At 40.9% G+C, this 22910-nt stretch overlaps 1 long non-coding RNA gene across 1 annotated transcript; it reads left to right on the forward strand.

Moving 5' to 3' along the window:
* The first annotated feature begins 16813 nt into the window (after positions 1-16813).
* On the forward strand, positions 16814-21897 carry LOC142063839 (uncharacterized). Its single transcript, XR_012662913.1, has 3 exons — positions 16814-16905; positions 18052-18126; positions 19275-21897. It is a non-coding gene; the product is annotated as an uncharacterized LOC142063839 (long non-coding RNA).
* Positions 21898-22910: the final 1013 nt, after the last annotated feature.

Consider the following 22910-nt stretch of genomic DNA (forward strand, 5'->3'; position numbering starts at 1 on the left):
ATCTGCAGTGAACAGCAAGTACTTTTCACGTGTTCCGTGTGTATTTGAGTTTGGGACCCCTCACTACAAGAAGGACATTGAGGTGCTGGAGCGTGTCCAGAGAGGGGCAACGGAGCTGGGGAAGGGTCTGGAGAGCAGGTCTGATGAGGAGCAGCTGAGGGAGCTGGGGTTGTTTAGCCTGGAGGAGGCTGAGGGGAGACCTTCTCGCTCTCTACAAATGCCTGAAAGGAGGTTGTAGTGAGGTGGGTGTTGGTCTCTTCTCCCAGGTCACTAGTGATAGAAGGAGAGGAAACGGCTTCAAGCTGTGTCAGGAGAGGTTTAGATTGGATATTAGGAAAAATGTCTTTCCTGAAAGGGCTGTCAGCACTGGAAGAGGCTGCCCAGAGAGATGGGGGAGTCGCCATTCCTGGAGGTATTTAAAAGATGTGTAGATGTGGCACTTCAGGGCATGGTTTAGGAGACATGGTAGTGTTGGGTTGACGGTTGGACCTGATGATCTTAAAGATCTTTTCCAACCTTAATGATTTTATGATTCTATGATTCAGATCCTGTGAAACACCTATAGCTTCAAACTGGGAAAGAATTCAGCCCTCATCCCATTTCAAGGCTTTGTCCACTTTTGAAGATTTTGTGGTTCCCCTGGACTCAATGCCATCATTCATTTATTCAGTTTATCCTTTAACAAGTTCTCAAGTTCTACACACATATCTCCATTCTTATGGTTTCTCCTTAGTCAATTTACACCATTTCTCCTCAGTTGATAAAGCACAGTAAGTTCTTTCACTAAGGCCACCCAGTGATAAATATGCTGGAACATAACAGGAGGATCTTCTACTGATCAGGACTCTAAGTGAAGTCCTACAAACAGAAGTGAGGAAACAGAAGTGGAGGGGGTTTGTGCAAGATGAATCTCAATAACAAATTATTTCAAAAATATTGCAAATGGTGTTTCTCTTAAAATATGAATGAAAAAATCACTGCTGTCATCAAAATACAAATAATAAGTATGGGAAAAATTATTGTATGTACTTTCTGTCATTTGCCAATCACTTCTGCGGCCTTAAAATGTTAATACAAAATCAAATGCTTACATATAAACAATACTGTTCTGAGAACTTGGTTATCACATTCAAAAGCTGCCACTTTGAAACATGAAGTGTTTATGACTCTTAAAAAGTCAACAGGAACTGGGACTATATACTAATGTCATTTGTAAACACGGTATACTTCCTCCATTCTAGTTTCTCTCAAACTCCCTCTTCAAAGAACTTTTATCACAAATAAATTCAGTATGTGAGTAGGAAAAATTACGTTATTTGAAAGCCAGACAAGTTCCTGAATGCAAAGGGAAAGTAAGTAGGAAATTGATTGCAGGCCTTCGCTTGGAAAAAAACATCCAATCACAGATTCCCAATGGCACACCAGTGACAGAACTGGGCATTTCATGCTCTCATCCCATTCTTTTCCTACCACACCTGTGAAAGATGCTTTCAGAGATGCTACCTTGACCAAAGGATATTGTTTCTTTAAGTCAGTTGCTTCAGGCCTTTAGAAGTTAATGCCTTGGTTAGCAGCCACCAGCCCAGCCCCAGAGCAGGCTGACCCTTTCAGACTAGTGGGCAGGGTTCAGACACCACATCATGCCAGCCCTGCCTGGAGCACCATCTATGCCTCCCAGCAAGGTTCCTCTCCCTGCACTAGGATCCAAGCTCCAGCAGTGACAGAAACCAACACATCAATTTCTACAGAAGTAGGTTTATTTACCTGGACACTGCAATAACAAGTACTAATGGAGGATCTACATGCCTTAGTTCAGCAGCTTGTAACTGAGTGACAGTTCAGCCTCAAGGTAAAGAACCATTTCCCAAATAGCCTAATGCCATTATCTCTCACCCTCCCTTTTCCTAAAGTAATACTAGAGAGCTTAGCATCACAAGGTAGAAATCCCTGCCCCTGCAGCAGGAATCTCCAGCCCTGGCAATCCCCTTTCTCATCTAGTTCCAGTTAAAAACAAAGGGCCACTGGTAGGTAGCCTTCCCATCTTAGCTCATCTAGCATTTCTGCCCAATGTGAAACCATACCTTTAAGGGACTTAAAGTGGCACGCTGACATGTGTTTCAACAAACTGCAATTGCACCTTGCCATAAAAAACTGCCACCTTGCCAAAGTTTTAAGACTACTCCGAACCAGGCCGCACAATAAGCAACAAGTACACCTCAGGCTCCTCATCTTGTTCGTTCTTCCTCATGGCATTTTTCTTGCATGAGCACCCAGGTCTTCTCTTGTTTCCCTCTCTCTCGCTCTCCTGCATCAGCTGTAATTCTATCCACACTGGTGAGAACAGAACAAACCTGTAATAAAAATATTTCTCACTACTAAAATGTCGGATGGTATATTAGAGGCGCATACATCACTACAGTTCATCTTCTGTACACACAGGCTAACACTTTTATTCACATTATGCTAAGCCACAGTAGTCCTATTAAAAACATTACTTGAGTAATAACTTACATATTATTGCTCAGCTGTCATAACTGCAACAAGAGTAAATCTGAAACCCCAGTATATGTTTCAAATAAAAATGAAAAGTTAATCTGTATGTGAACAAGAGTTCAGTCATTTGTCAATCTATGCATTTACACTTTAGTTCTAAAAAAAGCTAAGAAAAATATTTCAAATGCTGAAGACTAACATTATTAAATTACTGCTCCACTCTTGCACTTTCTCAAAACAAATGTTCTTTGCATCCCATTCCTGATTTATTAATACTATTCATTCAGGAATCATAGTATTTATTCTCTTATTATTTCTACTTTCTCTTTTGAATATCTGCTATTTCATCTGCGTATTATTATCATGCCTCAAAGAGAATGCAAGGGGGAAAAACACGGGTTTTGCTTAGAGGGCAATTAATTATCTGCTTCAGAAAGATGTAATTTTCAGAAGCCTATTGATCAAGCATCCCTGAAAATACATGAAACAATTTCTATACTACTACTACTGTTCTAACATTTCTAATTATTAAGCACTGTGGCACTGAAAACAGCACTACTCAATATGGCAAACAATATTTGCTCAGCAAATGAACACTAGGTTCATTTTTTTGCCTACGATGGCTTTATCAACCACGTAATTCCCTGGGAGACATCTGACTCATTCAAGCCACGAACTAATCTCTACAATGTTGGCTCTTGCCAGAATTAAATGTGGAAGCAGCAAATCACCACACAACTGCAAATTTTTTGTTTTTGCAATGTTGCAAGATATTTACTATATTAACATAAGAGGCCATTAAAATCAGTTAAAATTGATTATGTTGGTAAATTAAATGTTTTAATATTTAAAAACTCTTGTAGGCATCATTGTAATTCACATTATATATACTAGAAATTCAATCTCATTCAATAAATAAATAGGATGGAAATACATCCAGGGTCAAAATTAGAAGGTTTCTTTTATAATGTACCATTATGTCTTCTAAGATAAATCGAACCAGACACAGAGAAAACTAAGTTCATAGCAACTTCCATCTTCCTTAAGCTCCACTTGCATTTCTTTAACAACTCACTTGAAGGAGAAATCTGGGATAAGAATGTGTGGCAAAAGCTAATTCTGTACTTATCTAACACAAACAATCACTTCTTCAAAGTTTGTTACATTTCTTAGAAGTTCTTGTACTTTCAGCTGAATAGATGGAATCCATTTTAACACAGTGAAGTTGTTGATAAATTAACAGACAAGTATTTCAGAGGATATTTAATTTCCATGTAGAGTATTTGGTAGCTAAAGGTACACTGAAAAACAACAGAACACACAATAACCAAGCATTATACACCTTAGTTACTTCCAGAAGTAATGAATTCTGAATAATCGTGATGTTTAAGGAGATGCCAGTTCCAACTGAAACTTTTCTTACAGTTGGGGTATTACTTAGGACTTTCTCCTATATGGACCCTCCACTAATGCATGAGCTCTCAGAGCAACTTCTTCACAGCCTGACTGATTTACGGAACTTCTCTTCTGTACCTGACATCTGCATAAAATTTGTTCAGTCTAACATCTTTGAGATCTGCACTTTTGTAATAAACCTGATTGCTACAGGCCAAGTTAAAAGTTGGAAGAAAAGACATACAGACACACAGTGTGACTTTACAAAGTTGTTTCCATAAGAAACCAGGCTAAAATATGCAGTCATAATTTGGAAAAGGACCCTTCCTTCTCTGGAACACCCTTTTTTATTTTGACATAAATGGCAATATGTGCCAGAAACTCTGCTAGTATTCAAACAACAGTGCTTCATTAAAATCTGAAAATGCTACTAGGGAATCTTCTTGGGATTTTTTTATCCTAAACCAGATACACGTACATTCCAATATTCATATGCCTCAGTAACGACATATTATGTAAAAATGAGTGTTACATATATAGGCTGCATTTTCTCAGTCAAGCAGAAAGATTAGTTTGCATCCATTTGATTGTGCATCCCTGCTGCTACCACATTACTTAATATCCTTATATTTAGCTCAAAAAGGTCCTAGAAGGGAGGAGGCATATAGATATGCCTGATGCAGAACCTGAATCTGAGCAGAGGAGAAGGGAAAGCACCAGAGAGGAAAAGTCAGTGCCACGGTTAATCAAGCCAAAGAACCCAACCACAAAAGGACTGTAGAAGATAATAAACCAGTGAACGCACGCAGAAATGCTCAAGGTTATTTCTGCTGTAACAGTTAGAGAAGATGAAACTACTCCATCTTCTGTAACGTACTCGGGCATGATAACAACACACCAATGCTGCAACTAGTACAATGATGTGTGATGTTAACCCAGGATGGGATCATCACAGATATCTGTCAGAAGGAGCGTCAGGGCCCTGAGGATACCAAGGCCTTTACGTGCCATAACCGGCCCCACCTGCAACCCCCACCAACGGGCCCAGGAGCCATTTGAGCTCAGGATTGTCCCCCGACTCCTGTCCTGAGCTATGTCATTTTCAGCTGCTCCTGACTTTTGACCAGACTCGTCAGGTTGATGTTGAACCCAACTCATCTGTGGGTGCCAGTCTCGGGATGAGCGGGCTATGGCAGAACCTCAGACCCCAGCTCGTCCTCCCACTGCCCCCTCCTGTGGCTCCCCACCAGGGAGGTCATTGGCCTCACCGTCATGACCACATTCTCACTGCAAATGATAGAAAGAAGCTGAGGAAATTTAATGATCAGGTAATACCCGAACAGCACAATGTATATACGCATGTCACCAGCAAGGCCAAGAGCAGGGACAAGGAGGTTACTCTGAAACACTGAATCAAACACACTCAAGCCGATGCTGAGACAGCAAACAGAGATAAGGAGCGGCCCAAGGCCTTGCAATCAGCTTCTCTTGGGCAAGATGACAACACCAACTTCATCCCGCAGACAGGAAAAACCTGTAGACTAGACGCAGGAGGCTCACCTGCTGGACTGATCTTTCTGTTATAAAGTAATAACTGGCATGAGGAAAGATCACTGAGGGGAAGCAAAGCAGCAATGAAAACTAACGGTCTGTGCAATGTACAGAGTTTTGAACAAAACAACAGGTGATGCTAGCAACAGTGCTCTGCATGCAACAAAAACCTATGGAATGTTTCAAAACTGTAAAAACAAAAAATTGTTTCAAGACAGTTTGTAAGGTGATGCGTGTCAGTGGCTTGCCACAACTGGTCAAGTTCATTGATGATACGTAGAGAAAGTGTTTTTAAATGGTAACTCAGTGAGGGTATCACCAGCTGTACCAGTACTCTCAGGGTGCAACAGCCAGTCTGAAGCTCTCCATTTTCCCATCTAATATCTTGCACATTGCACACTATGTGGAGTTCTTTGTTTAAATAATAACAGTTTCTACTGTGGATGGTACTGCTTTTCTGCACGTCACTTTCTGGTTGTTAGGAAGCCAACAAGAAAGAAGCAGATCATGTGTAAGAACCGAGGTGAGGAAAAAAAAAAGTACCTATACAAATAGAATAAAGTTCACGGATAACAGTAGACGACCTATGAAAAAACAACATATAAAACCAGCATACGTAAATGAAAGCAGACTAACCCGTCCTTTGAGATTTCAAATTAATTATTGTTCATCTGTCTTCTTAGGCATGCTACTGCCACACCTCAAAACAGTCACCCTCTGCTCCTACAGATCTTTTTCATTTCCATCCTTTCCAAATCAGCTGGCACCCCTTCAGTTCTAGGGCTTTTTTCTTTTTTTTTTTTTAGATCAGTAGTTCTCTTATTTTATTATGAGCTTATCTTGCAAGCTGTTAAGTGCCTCCTTAGACTTGCTCCTGTTAATTTAGCAGGGACTATGTCACACTCGGACCCCCTATATATTCAAGACAACTTTTTATCGACTTCCAAAGCTATCAAAAATTATTTATTGAATACTGCTTTCCCTTTTTACCTACCTTTAAGAAAAACAAAATCAGTAGAATGAAATTTAGTTTAGGAAAAGCAAGATTTACCTTCAAAACCAAAACGTACTGTAGATCTCTCAAAGTATCTGACAAACTTCGAACAGTTCCTGAGGGTAACCTGAGAACAGGTTAAATTAGAAACAGACAGTGTGCTCCTCACACTAAGGTCTTCATGGATTCTGTATAGTTTTCTGGATTTATTAACTGATAATTAATGCTGGCTGTTTTTATTTAAGCATTCTAATGCTGTTATAAAAGCAGAAACAGCTACGGAAAAAACAACACTAATAGTACTATAATGTTTCAACATATTTTTTAAAATACAGTATGTGCATTTCATCACTTTGTATTTTACATGTGACCTCTCTGAAAAATATACACTACACCCACTACAGAAAACATGCCATAACTACAGAGAAAAAGCCAAGTCAGGTGTACATTATTTATATAACTGTAAAATAGTTGTACATAATTCAGGTGTACATAATTATCACCTATAATAACCATAAAAACACTTGCTTGGTTTTCATGATTCACTCACCAGAAAAAATTACATAGCAACATCTACATAGTCTTAGGTACAGCTACAGTAATAAGAATGTGCAAGAGGTATTATTACTCTACTACTTTTAAACTCAAGATTTTGAATGCTTTAAATTGAAATATTTGACAATAATGAATATTTTTAAACTGTACCAGTACACATTAAAAATAAGCCTAAATTCTATGGATAATTTCCTTCATAACTTAATATTCTTACTTTATTTTATATAGTCACACATAGTTCAATGGATTGTCAGATTATCTGAATACTGAAAGTTTTAAACCCCTATATGGGAGAGGACCAGGTACTAGAAGCGCCTACACCAAAACACACAATAAATATTACAATACTAGATCACAACATCTCTGCTCTTTCAATTGTACACTCACATGTACATCAAATATTTTTTAAAAAATGAAGCAAGCAGGTCTTTAGATTTAGTAGAAAAAAATAACAAAGACAAGTCACACGCATAAAAACCAAATTAGTGTAGATATGAGATTTTTTGGTTGATATTTAAGACTAACTAGAGGGGGGAAAAAAGTACAGTCAAACTGATAATCAGAGGAAAAAGCCCAGATCTATCTATACAAGTCCACTGTAGATCAGAAGTTTTTTCCTGGGGGCTTTAGGCCACATCTAGCAAGTAAGAGTCAGGCAAGCCCTACCAGACAAGGTCAGGGACTCAACACTTGCAAAAATCTGTATGCAGGAAGATCAGAGCTTCCCTTTTTCTTTGACAGAGGAAGGGCCCCAGCTTTCATGTTTTTCTGGCAAGTAGAGGGAACATGGCCAACTTTCTTTGCATTCACTGGCCAAGAGCTGAGACAGTCTCTGCCTCAATTCAAACTTTAAAACCTTTATTGAGATGCATATGGTTGCTAACAGAACAGAGCTTTACTGTAAGCAAGATGGGTAAGGCAGGAAAACCAGGAAACAGAGGCTATCAGGATTTTTCCAAATTATCCATTGATATCATTGAGTCAAACGCACCTGAAATGTTTGGGAGAGTTTTGGTAAGTATAAGTTCAAGAAAGAGCACCAAGTGAAGGGTGGAGTTTGGTCCGGGGTTTTTTTTTTGTTTGTTTGTTTGGGGCTTTCTGCTCTTCTCGGTAGTGTCCTCAGAGCTCAAAGAAACAGAGAAAAACTGACAAAAGAATGGCATTATAAAGCAAAAGAAAAATAATCAGAGCACCATATCAAGTCAGAGGAAGGCACATGAGTTTAGAGCAAAGTGACTCACTCACAGATTAGACACTTTACTGGCCATCATAGCTCCAATGCTGTTATACCAAACAATTTTGCCTTGCTTTAAATCTACACACACACCCCTCAAACATTTTTACAGCTCTTCCACTAACTCATAAGTCAGCTCTGTACAGCTTAAAAGTTTTCATTATCAACTTGCATAACAGAATAAAGAGTATATGGAACAAACCGAGGGGATGACACAAACATGGAGGTAAGCTTTTGGCAAAATGACATTTGCAAATGTTAAGAGAACATGCAGACTTGCCTTTTCGGGAGGAGTGGACATGAAGACCTCCTGAAAACCCTTAATTGTTTACACATCTCTACCATTCCTATGCCTATCAGGTAACAAAACTCCAAACAGTTGTTACGATCTGAATCTTGAAAGAGAATTCAGGCAGGCATAGTAGTCTCATGCTATGCAGACATTTGAAAGATGTTACTGCATATTTTAACACTGACCTGTTTTATAGCCTGCCGTCTAGGGAACTGTTTATTTCTACAAACCACTACTGAACCTGGCTTGCAAATCTAGAATCACAGTTCAAATAGTATGGAGAATTAATTTCTAAACAGACTTAACAGTATTGCTAATTCTTACAGTCATGTACTCAGAAAAGGCACTATTTCTCTAGAAGGCCCCAGTCATACAATTGTATAATTACTCATAATCCCAGCTTTAAAAACAGACCATTTTGTCATAAAAACAAGAGGGAAATTAGAACAATAAAGGTTTATGAATTTTAAGACAAAAAGGAAGGTTCCATATATTACTTTTAAGCCAAACTAATCATAGAAGGGGAAGGATAATGAGGATTTGGAACCTGATGCACTGAACAGTTGGTGCTGACAACAGTTTTCGTAATAAAAATCAGTTGGTTGGCATGCCCGTGAAACAGATTTTAGTGCCTAGAAAAACCTGTGAAAATAGATTTCAATTGTAGATATTATCCATTTATTAATATCACAAATTATCCATTTTTTTTTCTGATTCTGCCAAAGACAGTAAAATTTTAGGTATTTCCTTATCTTGGAGAAGTAGGAAGGACCATTTACATCCCAAAATGTTGCTGATTTGCATGAAATTCTTATTATTTTATACAAATGAATCTACAAAAATTTAATGAACACTTCCTATTTTCCCTGGTCTCCTCCAGTTATGATGTCTCCCGTTACACAGAAAAAAGAAGTTTTAAGACAGAGTTCCAGAATTTGCTGCATGAACATAATCACAACAATCAAAATATTCTTCAAAAAATATTCATAGTTGGGTAACACAGAAATTCAGTCAAAAACAAAACATTTGCCATAGATCAGAATTTGATGGAACAAGAAAAATTTTAGCTGACCACTAAGAAAAAAAAAAAAGGCATTTAACAATTTAAGAGACTCATAAGCCCCTCTTACTCATGGCCCTAAACTAACATTTCAAAAGAATATTCTTTCTCTATAGCAAATCCAAAATGTTTCCATAACTATATACAAACAAATCTAATCTGTGCAACTAGATTGGTAGTTGAAAATATCTGCTTATCACAAACAAGAATAAACAGTATTAACATTATACTCTTTCTCTACAGCACAACTGGCCACTAAAGCTAGATTTTTAATGACCACAACATTCTGATACCAGGGTACTATGTATACACTTAACTTTCATTTTATTTTAGGAAAGCCAGATGATAATGGAAACAACTGAATAGTGCATTTTGGGATTCAACTGTATTCCCAAACATGTTTAAACTTCATCTACAAATGTTTTCTGCTTTCAGGAAAAAAAAAAAAAGAAAAAGCCATATCACCAAAACACAACACCTCCTTCAACTTCACGCATCAGGGGGGATTCAATAAACATTTCTGTTTCATACTGCAAGTTAGTTCAGTGATGTAGTAGAACCTTGTAATACAGTCTCTGAAATCTGTTTTTAATAGGGGACCAAAAGGCAATTGGATAGCAAAACCTGTATTTTTACACACATCATATTTCTGCCAACATGGAATAAGTAATGCAATAAAAACAACAGCATCCAATGTTACATGTATTTGGGCTAAGCTAATATAACTTTCAATAGAGAAAAGAATCTATCCAGCGACAGATATACTACAGATCCAACGTTTACTGCTCCTTAAAAGAGAAGAATTATATTAAGTCAACATCATTATTTTTAAGTTAAGAAGCCTCTCAGCCTTTCAAATATGAGATAACACTATACATGCAGCTGGCATTTTTAAATCTCTGCTTAATTAGTTGCACGGTAACATCGTTATGTTAACTATTCCATAATTTTATCTGTAACACAGGCATATTACATAAAATATACACCCAAAAATGTAGGAGAGGTATATAGGTTTCTATGACATGGCATACTTAGAAGAGCCTGTATTTTCAAAGGTGCAGAAGGCAAAGAACTGCTTTTAGATACGAGTCAGGAGTACAGACAGAGCAGTTTTAATGCTTAGGAAAGAAAAAACTGTGCACTTCTCTCAGCAAATTTCAATAATTCTCCTTTTTCAGAAACACTGCAGACTTCATATAACACTGGGGGAGGGCATGACTGAGCTGTTCTGCTAGATACTGGCTCACCAAGAGGTCTTGCGGGGAGAAAGGGAACAGCGCTGTTAAGCGATATACTTGTTGCATGAGTAGATTTTGACGTGTGTAAACACACAGTCAACCTTTTATTTGACTTGACCCTTTCTGCTGATACACAGCTCCTGCACGTGTCTGGTCTGCAGGAATACAAGGGTATTCCCACTGAGACAAGTTATCTCTGATAGGAACACACCCTGAAAACAGAAGTATTCCTTGCTTCCATGCGCACAAACTCGCACTGCAGGGAACTGAAAGCGTGCAACCATTGCATTTTCTCTTGTGGAAAGCAATCCGTAACTCCATATACTACAGTATCAGGTAACAACAGGCAACAGGCTAATACCACACTGCGGTTATGTCAAACCAAGAGTACCGGAGACGCGCAAGAATGAAATGTTATCACCCTCCCCTAGTATCAACCACTCCCTCCCACAACCTAACTCTGGGTAACAGGACACAAGACAACACTATGGAGAAGGAGGGGAAACTGGAAAACATCTACAGCAAGAGCAAGATTCGAAACTGGAGGAATTACTGGTGGGCAGGGAGCACTGAGCAGTCATTACTGCCCTCTAACACTGCCCTCCAACCGCCGTATCTTACTACAAGTAAAGACCATTTTGAAAACAAGCCAAACAAAACCAAACACACAGGACTGAACCATTAAGTGTACCTATTACATATAGATAGACATTATCACGACTATTCAAAGGAACAGTATATTTAATTTGGATGGTATAACTTCTTGGAATTGTTGTACAGTGATAGATGATAAAATAGTGATAGCTACTTTTTAAATTTGTCCTATGAAAATAAAGATATTTAAATTACCCAAGTTAATGATATTGGAAATGCCTCTAAATGGGATTGCCGTGGAGGTTTTAGTTAATGACACATACGAAACCATCCAGTTTTATAACAAGTTTCTCCATCTTTCATTTCTATGCCTACTGAGTGAACACAATCTCCAAAGTGGAATTTCTTGCTTATACTTCTCTGAATTAAAGCACAGCATATTCAAATCAATAACAGCAGCAACATTTTGAGTGGTTATTAAGATTAAAATATTTCCAACATAAACAGCTGTCCAACTGCTTGATTTTATTGTTTCTATTTTTGTTGTCTCTTCCAGAAATTCACTATTGAGAAAATGAGAAAAAAAAAAAAAAGACAACGAACAAAAAAGGTGCAATCACAACAAAGCAAAGCTAATTATGCAAGATTCTCCCCTTTTTGTACATGCACTTTGCTCTTTGGGGGAAAAATACAAACAACAGACTATTCACAAAAGTAATAGCTACACTGAAAAATTTCAAGGGCTCTAAAGGAGCCCCATTAAGAAACATTTTTCATCTGAAAAAATCAGAAGTACCACAATACTGCAGAAGCACCACAATATGAAACACTTCAAGAACCATTATCTGCCTGGTACTCTTTCCCATCTTTGCCACAAGATGTTACAGAAAAGCAGCCCACGGTGTAGCTAAAGCGCTAATGTGAATTACAGAACCAAGCAGAGAGGTAGTCTGTTTGTCAGCCTCTCCTGCAGCCAGAATTCTAGGGGGCTGCAGCCTTGGATAGGTATTCGTCTCCTTTTACTGCTTCCCGTAAGTCCATTGAACTAAAACAGGTGCACAGAGTGAACAGAAACTTGAAGCTTTCACAAGAAATACCTGCAATCAGATTATTTTCCCCACAGCTTTCAGGAGAAACAATGCATATGCTCACAGAACATCTGACATATTTGAAAACCATCGAAAGCTTTTCTAGTAAAAGTTAGAAAAATACTAACCAATTCTTAGAAATCTCTGCCCACCGATGAAACTATCTCATTATAAATGCATTTTAAAATACTTGTCTGAACAGAATAACTAACTAGTTGAAAATATATCTCTGAAAAATGTCAGAGTGTGAAAATTACCTAAAATTAGACCAGCACGAGAATACTGCCTTCAGAAGGTGATTTGGCCTGGATATTAAAACACTGGCTTTTCTTCCTCCCTTGCAATTTGGTACATAGCTGTAATCCAAAACAATCGTAGCAATGCTAAAGGAATTAAAAAAAGAGGCATTCACGTCAAGAAAGTTCCTCGAGAGGAAACCTACAGGTTGTTCTTTAACGTGAACGGCTGGTAGTGCACAAAGCAGTAGCTACTCTGCTACGTGACCCCTTTTTATTGTGCTAAATTCCAAAGGGAAACCAAGTTGGGTTTCCCCAAATACTGCTGAAAGACATTTGCACTGCCACAGAAAGAAATTAACCTAACCCAAGCAACAGAGTTTTGTACTTGGAGTAAAGGAATGCATTATGAAAACGCTAGAAAGAAGATGCAGTGTAACAAAAACCTCAAATACCAGAGATCACTGCAGCAGCATTCTTGCTGTATGCTGTAGCACAGACAGAGAGAAATACTGTGGGAGGAGAGGTCTCACATCAGAGCATTGTCTGAAACAGCAGACAGCAAGGTCCTACTACACAAGGCAAGGTCAATGCAACTGGAGAGTCATCTGTTTAAGAAAACACACTATTATTAGATGCAAGTTATGCAGCACTTGTGCATACTAATAGAATAAAACCATTACCCCAAAAATAAATGTTTTCAAATGGTAGCTTCGACTTTGCACTCAACTTTTCCACCCTTCGCGTCTTATTTAAAACATTTGAATGGGTAACACAAACAATATTGGAAATACCCAGGTATTTAATTTTAGTTACTTATGAAACGTTACAAAAGTTGAAAAATACAACATACTTAATTTTTTTTAATGAGGTGGCTCCACTGAAAATGACATAACAAATTATTAAATATTACTTACTGACTGCAATGTAGAATAAAAAGTATCCCAGAGTTGACAGCCTATTTAAACTATTATGACATGCCTCAGACTGCTGTGAGTAAAATATTACGGTAAACATGCTGGCCTGCAGAATACACTTCCTTGTGCAGGACTCGAGCCTGCACTGCCTCCATACTCGGAAGTTATGCTGGAGTATGTAAGGGTTTGGATGTAAAGAGGGCAGAAGGCAGCTCCCTGGGGCGTGTCACATATTCCGCAAGGTGTGTGTCCTGGCTACTTTAAATCTTTCAGTGAAAGAGCTGGTATTACCTGCGGCACCATCACTGACACTTGATAAATTGGAAAAATATAGCAGGTTCTAGAAGAAAGTGGAACATTGAGCTCATTCCTTCTAGCCCTTGTAGTTTACCAGTTTTCGGTAACTGGTGGCACATCCAGCTTTTGTTTGAACATGTTGGATTATTTATGAATGACTGCGCAGTTAAGAAGAGAATATTGTGGATGGCCTAGTTGAAAATCAGTGACATGAATTAAGGCTTGCACAGAGGAGCCAGCATGACAGAGTATACAAACCCACCAAGGACCAGCCTTTGATCCCACGGTGACAAATTTATACATTAATTCCATTGTTTCAAGTAAGATCAAAATTCTGTGCCTCAAAAACTGAAGAGAAAGATCAGAGAGCTCCCAATATAAGATATGCAAAGAAAAACTGTCACCACTTTATCCTCAGCTCTTAAAACACGAGTCTCATTTCAGCAGATGGACATTTTGCTCAAAAAAAAAAAAAAAGCATGAAATATGACCAATATCTGGCAGAACTATGACTATGGAAACCCCACCCACAAGCAGATATAGGTTTGCCAAGACAAATAAAGCAGTATGCAGAGTAAGCTGGACCACTCTCATATAATATGTACTCAGTCATGTAGGCCCTCAAGTGCATGTGCAACAACTCTCTTCTGAATGAGATTAAGAAGGCGCAAGAAGGGACAGAATTAACCTAAAGAAAAACGTGGATTTAAGGTTAGCATGCTAATAGCTTTCTAAAACAGAGCCGTGATGAAATGTATTATTTAAAAATTAATCAGACTGCATACTAAAGGTACAGACAGCCGCTGACCTGCTGTCTGCATAATCAAATGACAGCCATTACTCAAATCAAACCGTCAATGGCTCCATTGTGAACAGGCGTGAGTGTAAGTCTGCCCATGCTGGAGCTGCGTGATTCGTTCCAATGTTTCAGTTACTGGTATTTTTGAAAAGTCTATAAAACAAAATATACGTGAATTATTCCTGATAACACCGTCACTGTCATTTATAAAGTTTATGGCTCATAAGAAAGTAAAATTTAATGGATATTGGCTTCCCCCCCCCCATTAAATTGCTGGGACTCCAGCTCAAACACCACACTCTCATCCTCTAAGATACATCACATTAAATTAATGTGAATTGAGAGGGCAGAAACTGCACTGGCTGGTCTGCAGTCACAAAGCCTTGGTAACAAACTTCTTACCATGTGTGAAAATAGGAATGAACTCGTTACACTATACTAGATTAATACCTCAGTATGGCAGAATGTGAATAAATTCTATTTAGATGACTAAGAAAAATTTTAGTAATCCTTTGTGAATTTATGCACAGACCGGACATGCTTTTATGACTTGGGCATTTCTTTCTGAAGCATTTCCCAATACGCAAAACATTGCCTCTGTTTCTGGTTTCACCTCCTTTGTTTCATCGCTCCCTGATTTGTTTAGGTGTGTTTCATTTTGGTTTTGGAACAATGACAAACGTCAGCTGCTTGCCATTGACTTTTCGCAGGATGTGATACCACGGATCAAAGATGATTATCTGTAGCTGGAAATGCGTGACTTCTTCAACTACATAATGGTCGCCGCTGTGCGATAGCTGCTACATGGCTTTTCCATAATTGGCAGGTTCTCTGATCCCCTTTCAAATATACAAGGCTATAAAACGCACAGATTGAAATATTTAGAAACTTTTCTCATACAAATACAACAGCAAGTCCAATTCTGCTCCTCACACAAGTGCCTTACTATGGAATAAGAAATGTTTGACTATTTCTTGGAGTACAGCTGACCCTTTATGCATTTCTCTACCACTCTACCCAGCTCTTACACTTCCTTTATCAGAAGCCCAGTTCACAGCCACCTGTATAGGCTCCTCTCCGTATCACTTGCGCTGGTGGCATCCCAAGAGCGCACAGCAGAACTGATAAGCATCGCACGCAGCCGCTTTGGTCCTGATCCCACAAACACTTCAGTGAAACTACTTTTACAAGTGTTTGCAGACTTAAGAGCCTTCGTAACTCAACCGCGCTTCACTAAGTGGGCCAAAGAGAAGTCTGGAGCTGGAAGGAATGCGTTCGCCCTTCGTGCCCAGGGGCTGGGGCCTGCAGCACCCATGAAGGGTGCCCAAAGCCTGCAAGAAGGGCTCGCCAAGAGCGAGGGGGGAGAGAAACGCCACCCCATCCACCTGAACCCAGAAGCGCCTTCCAACACCAGATCTCCCGCCAGCAACACCGCTCTTGTAGGATTACAATCAGCCAGGTAACCGTAAAAAAGTAACATTAACGTAAAAGAGTAACAACTGCTTGTAGAATCCCAACCGGGGGGAAAAGAAAAAAAAAAAAAAAAAAGGAAAAGAACACTGAAAGTGAAGGATGAATTAATTACAGTTTAGAGCGTGTAGGATAAGGGCATCCACACCAATCTGCTGTTGCGTTTGGGATTTCCTCGAAGCCTCCCGGGGAAAGAGGGGGAGCCCCGAAGCCGAAGGGAGGCGGGGAGGGCGCGGGCACCGCGGGACACCGGCTGCTCCGGCCGGCGGCGCGGGGCCGCGGAACATGGCCGAAAGCGGAGCCCCCGCCCGCCCCCGGGCACGGCGACAGCGGGGAGCTCCCCGCGAGGGTCGGGGCGCCGGGACCCAGCCCCAGAGAGCCCCCCGGGGAAGCGCCAGCCTCGCCCGGGAGCCAGGGAAAGCGGGCGGGGGCGAGCAGGGCACGCACCTTCCAGCGTCCCCCCGGGATCTTCTTCCTCTTTCTCCTCCTCCTCGGGCCGGCCGGTGGCTCCGGCAGCAGCGGGGCCTCGGCGGCGGAGCGCTCTGCGGGACGGGGCCGCCCCGCCTCGCCAGCGCCCCACGGCCGCCGCTGCCCGGGGCACGGAGCGAGCGGGGCGCCTCCCGCGGCGGGCCGGGGCGGGGGCTGCGGGCCCACACTGCCCCGCCGGGCCGGGGCGGGCCGGCCGGGGGAAGGTAGGAGGGAAGGAGGGAAAAAAGAGGGAAGAAGGGGGGGGGAGGTGCCGCGCCACCGGCTGACTCAGCCGCGGAGTGAGGGCGCGGGGCCGCCGGGGCGGGTTCCCCCGGGACCGCCCCTCCTCGGCGGCGGGGATGGGGGGGGGAGCCTCCCTGCGGGCCCCCGCCCCCGGGCCGGCCGGTGGGGTCGCCCTCGGCCGGCAGCTCCTCCCCGTCCTGCCCCGAGCTCGCAGAGGCACCGCGGCGGATGGGGGGGGGGGGAAAGCCCCGGCGGGCTTTGCAGCCCCGCACCGCCGTGGGTACGTCCCGGTGCCGCGGGGGCACTCCTGGCCCGCGGCCGTGCCCGCCGCCCCCCAGCGCTCCCTAGCCGGTGTCTGAACCCCTCCACGTCCTACAGCCCGGCGGGTGACCCAGTGCCCCTAAGTCCCAAACCCGACCGCTCTCCCCCCGCCCCGTCCGTGCGTGACTACTCATAAAGACCGGACGGCGCCCGCGGAGAGGGTCCCCTCCCGCCGCGGGGCGCTGGCATTACCCGCGGACGATCGTTCTCCCTCCCGCCTCCGAGGGCCGGCGCCGCCCGAGCGCCCCAGCCCCGCTCCTCCGCTCGGCATCGCGCCGTCCCCCGCAGCGGGAGCCGGCCCAGCGCCACCGCCGTGCGCGCCCTGCGAGCGGGGGCCGGGGCCGGGGCCGGGGCCGGGGCCGGGGCCGGGGCGGGCCGGGGCTGCCTCACCGCATCGGAATGTCGGCGGGCCGCCCCGCGCCCCCCGGCCGGCCGCGGGGGTGCGCAGGGTGCTGTGTCCCGCACCGCGGAGCGGGGCGCGGAGGCAGCTCGGCTCGGGAGCGGGTTGAGAAGCCCAACCGCCTCTGCCCCATCTCCGCTGCAGTTCTATATTATAGTCATATTTATATAGTTATTTGTATTAATATTTATATTATTCAGCCATTATCTCCGTGAGGAGAGTGGAGCCCGGGGAAGGGGAAGGGGGAAGCGTTGCATCGCTTCCATTGGCGCTACGGAAAAAATACGGTTTCGGTGAGCTCAGCCGTGCATCTTCGCGTGCGAATTTTTCCATGCGGCATCCAACGTGAAGAAAAGCAATCTCATAAAATTTCGTTTTAAAAGAAGCATTCTCGTTTTTTAAACAGGCAAAAGTTGGCCATAGATAACACAGTTTTATTTTGGACGTTTTTATGTGAAGGACACCGATTCTCATAACTAAGGTATGTGGAGATTGTGTCCCAGTACAGGGTTGTAAAACTTACAGTTCATTTACTTCACCCTCTTCCAGCGTAAGGAACTTGTCGTACTATTCTCTAAGGGAAGAACAAATCCGAGCGCTTGAAAGTCAGATTCATTACTATATATTCTACTCTTACCTCAGCAAACACCCTGCACCTCATTGCAATAATTGTCTTGTGGGGATGATACAAGTCCGATCGTACTGGTGCCCTGGAGGTAGTAACCACAGTGGAGAGCAGCTATGAGCAGTTCGACGACGACATCAAAAGAGTCAATGAATTTACCCACTGAAAACCTACAGAAGTTACGTAGTTTCAGAAAGTTTATATTTTGGGGTTTTTTAACAAATTAGGTCAGGTATAGTGTTATATACATTATATTTATTCACTTACTACTTCCTGGCTTTACATTTCTTATCTACTCTGACTCTTTCAGTGGCTTAAATGTTCTGATTATTAGAATAGTGAGAGAAAATGCATCCTCTACAGTAAAGCACCTCGATCTTTTCAGCGGTGTAACGTCAAAATCACTTTTTGCTTAGGAGACACGAGTCATGGCCGGTCTGAAGTAGTTCAGTTAATTAGCTCATAATATTAATCATTCTGTACTGAAATATAGCACAAATTGGATAAAATCTGGGCCGTACAGGAAATGTAATATTCCTTTTGCCACCAGCATGGCCCAGATTTCATTCACTGCCTATAGTACCCCCAAAAATTGCCATAATACAATATTTTGCAAAAAGTAAAATTTGAGTAGTCAATCTTTTCCAATTTATGTTCTCTCTGATCTGCCTATTTTTCGGTACTTTCATATATTCGTATACTGAATATTGACCCAAAATACAGTCAATTAACAATACTTCAGGGTAGTTTACATTTTGTTAGTGTCAGAGGCATAGTAACTACTTCGTAACAAATCATGCAATAGGTTTTCAGCCCTGCACTAGTGACAATGAATTATCCTCTAAACACACAGGGAACAGGAACCTTTCCATGGAGGTTTTTTCCAGTTTCTCTCTGCTTTTCCAGTTGTTTTAAAGAGCGCAGGAAAGTTATTATCACATTATTCCAGTGGAAAATATCTATAAATTTTCCTTCACAACGTGTTCGCACTTTATTTTTTTCAGCTTGCAGAACTCCAACAATAAAAGGTATCCTGTACTGAAGAAAAAGTAATACATTTCACAGAATGGAAAATTTGGAGAAATCGCCGTATCCTTGACTCGACAAAAGACTAAGGCATCTGGCTAACTTCAGGCACGCGTCAGTGGGACAACTTAGTGTACCAGGGATCAATAACATGCTCAAGCAATTTGTTGCATTAAGGATCTCTTCCTGAGATCCAGCTCCTCACCTGTAAATCGAAGACTTCCATGTTTCACCAGGACACTGGAGGATTATTTAATAACAGTACGATTTTCAAACGTTATGATGATGGAAGATACAGAAAAAATTGTAACAATGTGAAAGTTATGAGTCAGATAGAATGGTGACAGGTGCTCTCTATAAAATAATTAGATGCTCATCTCCTCTGGGATAACATTCACTTCTCTGAATATTATAGGAAAGGAGAAATGACCAAGATTACACAGCGGCAGGACTGCTGATGTAGCTGCTCCCTTCCTAAAACGTATTTATGCAATTGATACTTCAGAAATTGCATCCCTGAAAAGCATTGCAGGCTGAGAAAAATTTAAATATGAAGGATTAATGTGCCTAGAGATATCTAACAAAATAGGTTGTTCCTTAATATTTTGATATGATTTTCTTTAAAAACAAGTCAGAAGTTATATGCAGTTCATAAGAAAGATGAAAATGCATCCCAGTTACACACTTACAGTTGAGACAAGCCATCTTCCTTCCATTCCAAAGAAGTGCATGCTCCTCCGAGATGCGGCAGGCAGATTTACTTGGAAGAACCTCATTTCCTTGGTGACACGTTGCAAAGCTGCCTGTTAGAACAGTTACCCGGCTGATCAGTTTGCCTCCGTTACTGCGAGATGCATCGGTTTGGGACCTCTCTTCCTGGTTGTACACTCCCCTCAACAAAAGTCACTGACCTTCTTGCAGAACTAATTAGTTCCCGAGGTGGGAGAAGTGTGCAGGCACTCCTTAGCATCCTGGGCTCCACTTCCTCCGCAGGAGACTCCCGTGCCCGAGTTCTGCAGAAGCGAATTTTGAGCTGCTTGACCTCAGTGCTATACGGACAAAGAAACTATTTTTTCCCACACTGGACTTGACTTGTGGGTCACAGTTTCTTTTTAACATTCTCACCTAAGCAGAAAGTGCTTTGAGAATGCTTCCATTTTCTTTTCTGTCTCATTGGACATCAGTGGGCACCGTGTTTTCATGAGAACTGTCTGTTAGTCACCGCACTGTACCCTACTCCATCAGGCTCGACCATATAGAGAGACAACACATCCAACTCAAAGTCACCACCTTGCTAGATTCACCAGCAATATATAAGCTCAAGGTGGAGACTCAGATATGAAGTTTCACTAATCTAGGATTCTACATACAATGTTTATATGTAGGGAAAAATATGGGACTTTCAGAAAATATTGATGTGCCTTCATCCCTTACCAGCTACTAGTTGACTGAGTGTGTATGTTGGAGTTTGGGCTACAAAACTGATTTTGAGAGGAACTTCAAAGTGATGCATAAATATTAAATTCCACATATTCCCGCAAGATGGTAAGTATTATTCACATTATGCAGATGGGGAAACTAAAGCAATGTGAGTTTACTTGGGCAATTTTCCCAGCGTCAGGAAGGAAAAGTAGCTGCAGTAGTAGGATCACCACTCAAGAATACCTGGCATTTTTTCTGCGCTTAGTCTGAACTATACATCACTTGCCTAAACCCTGCAGGATAATGTATAAAGGAATATTTTGTCTTTAATCGTGATATTCTATAGCAATATTTTCAAACAATTTATTTAACAAATTACATAAACCACTTAAAATATGCTTTTAATTTTAAAAAATAGCCAAAAGGTTTTTCCTTGGGCTTTGCTCCAAAACTCTCCCTTCAGCCAGGACTAAAGAAACCCACGCACGGTTGCACACACACAAACAGAAATTTTAAAAGAAAATTAGAAACACATGAAAATAAGGACTGAACGCATTTTCCTAACTGCACTCTGGTTTCAGCACAGCAAAATTTTCACCAATATGCTAATGGACAGCAATTTTTCTTGTGAAGGGACACATAGGCCTTATCTACAATTAATTCCTCCCTTCCATTAGGCCAATTATCATTCAGCACAAGACGCAGGGTAGCGACTGCTCTTCGGGGCAGCTCTGCTCTCTCTATAAAGCACAATTCTATTTCAGTTATAAGGTGATTCTGCTTTATGAGAAGAGTTTTTATGGACAGAGTTTCAGTTAATACAGCTATTATTTTAGTAAAAGCCCGATTTTGAGACTATTTTATTGTGATTGCTAGATAAATAGTCAAAACCAGTACAATTTCCATACTCATTCAAAATAATAAACACATGGAAGACAAACTACTTGAATTTCAGAAATTGTTTTTAAGTTATTAACTCTGGACTAGAGGTTTTGGAACAAGCCTGCTCTTCTACGAATGTTCCAGAGGTGGTGTAACTATATTAAAGATGTAATGTCACTTTACGTCTGTTTTGCCCATCTGAATACTATAAACACCAGCAGTCACAGAGAAATTCTGAAAGCCTAAAGAACATGTTCAAAGAACATGTGTGTCAATGTTTCTGACATTTCAATTAGTAATAAAAAAGATTAAATAAAAAAAATAACTGTTTAAAAGCTGTTTAAAAAGCTGAAACACTTAATTTAGAATTTTGGAATAGACATCAGCTGCTCAACCTCCAAATCATTAGTAAAGTCATCTTCCAATTAGTCTTGTGAAGAGGTACAAAAGGGTTTGGTGTAAACTTTAAAAACTCCTACATGGTATTTTCAAATATCTCTAAGATAGGACATTTCTGATAAGGATGATTAATTGTAAATATCAAATAATTGCATTATCGCTTTTTGGCTATACAAGTTTTAGTCCGACGAATTTCCTATTTCAGTGGAGTAACTCCTGATATAGATCAAATTAAAGGAAGCCTTTTATGCCTCAACTGTATTCCCATGGTATAACCTAGCTGTATTTTTAGTATCGATTTTTGCTACACCATTATCTCATGACAGTTTTTTAAAAGCTAAAGACTGTATTAGAATACAGGTCTTTAAAACACTGGAGGAGTAACTCTGGTTTACTTCATATTACAGTTCAGGGACAATGGAAGTCAAAGTATTAATACTAGTAATTGAATAAACTTAATAAATTGAATAAAATTGAATACTACACCAAAATTTGCTGTTAATTCTCCCTAAAATCAGAAGATGGAGAATATATATCTATTGATGGATTAATCTATGAGAATTTGAGGTCAAGAATAGTACATAAATATTAGCGATACTAAAGTGACAAGTAATAAACACTCTCATTCCAAATCAAATCACACAGCCATAATTAAAATGTATTGAGAGGCCTACTTTACTACTTTCCTCGTACAGTCACAGATTTAAAGTTCCTCAAATGCACAGTAGAGTCTTTAACACATTTATAATGATAAAATGTGTTGCTTCTTGAATGAAATTACATGGTCCAACCAGGATGGAATATTGTCCTGAGCATCTAAACAATAAAGCCTGATTTATCAAAGCTCATTAGATGTATTTTTCTTTGTATAATCGCATTAAGTGTTTAGGTTCACCTCATTACTCCTGTTG

This window comes from Phalacrocorax aristotelis, chromosome 12 (assembly GCF_949628215.1).
Source record: "Phalacrocorax aristotelis chromosome 12, bGulAri2.1, whole genome shotgun sequence".
NCBI lineage: Eukaryota > Metazoa > Chordata > Aves > Suliformes > Phalacrocoracidae > Phalacrocorax > Phalacrocorax aristotelis.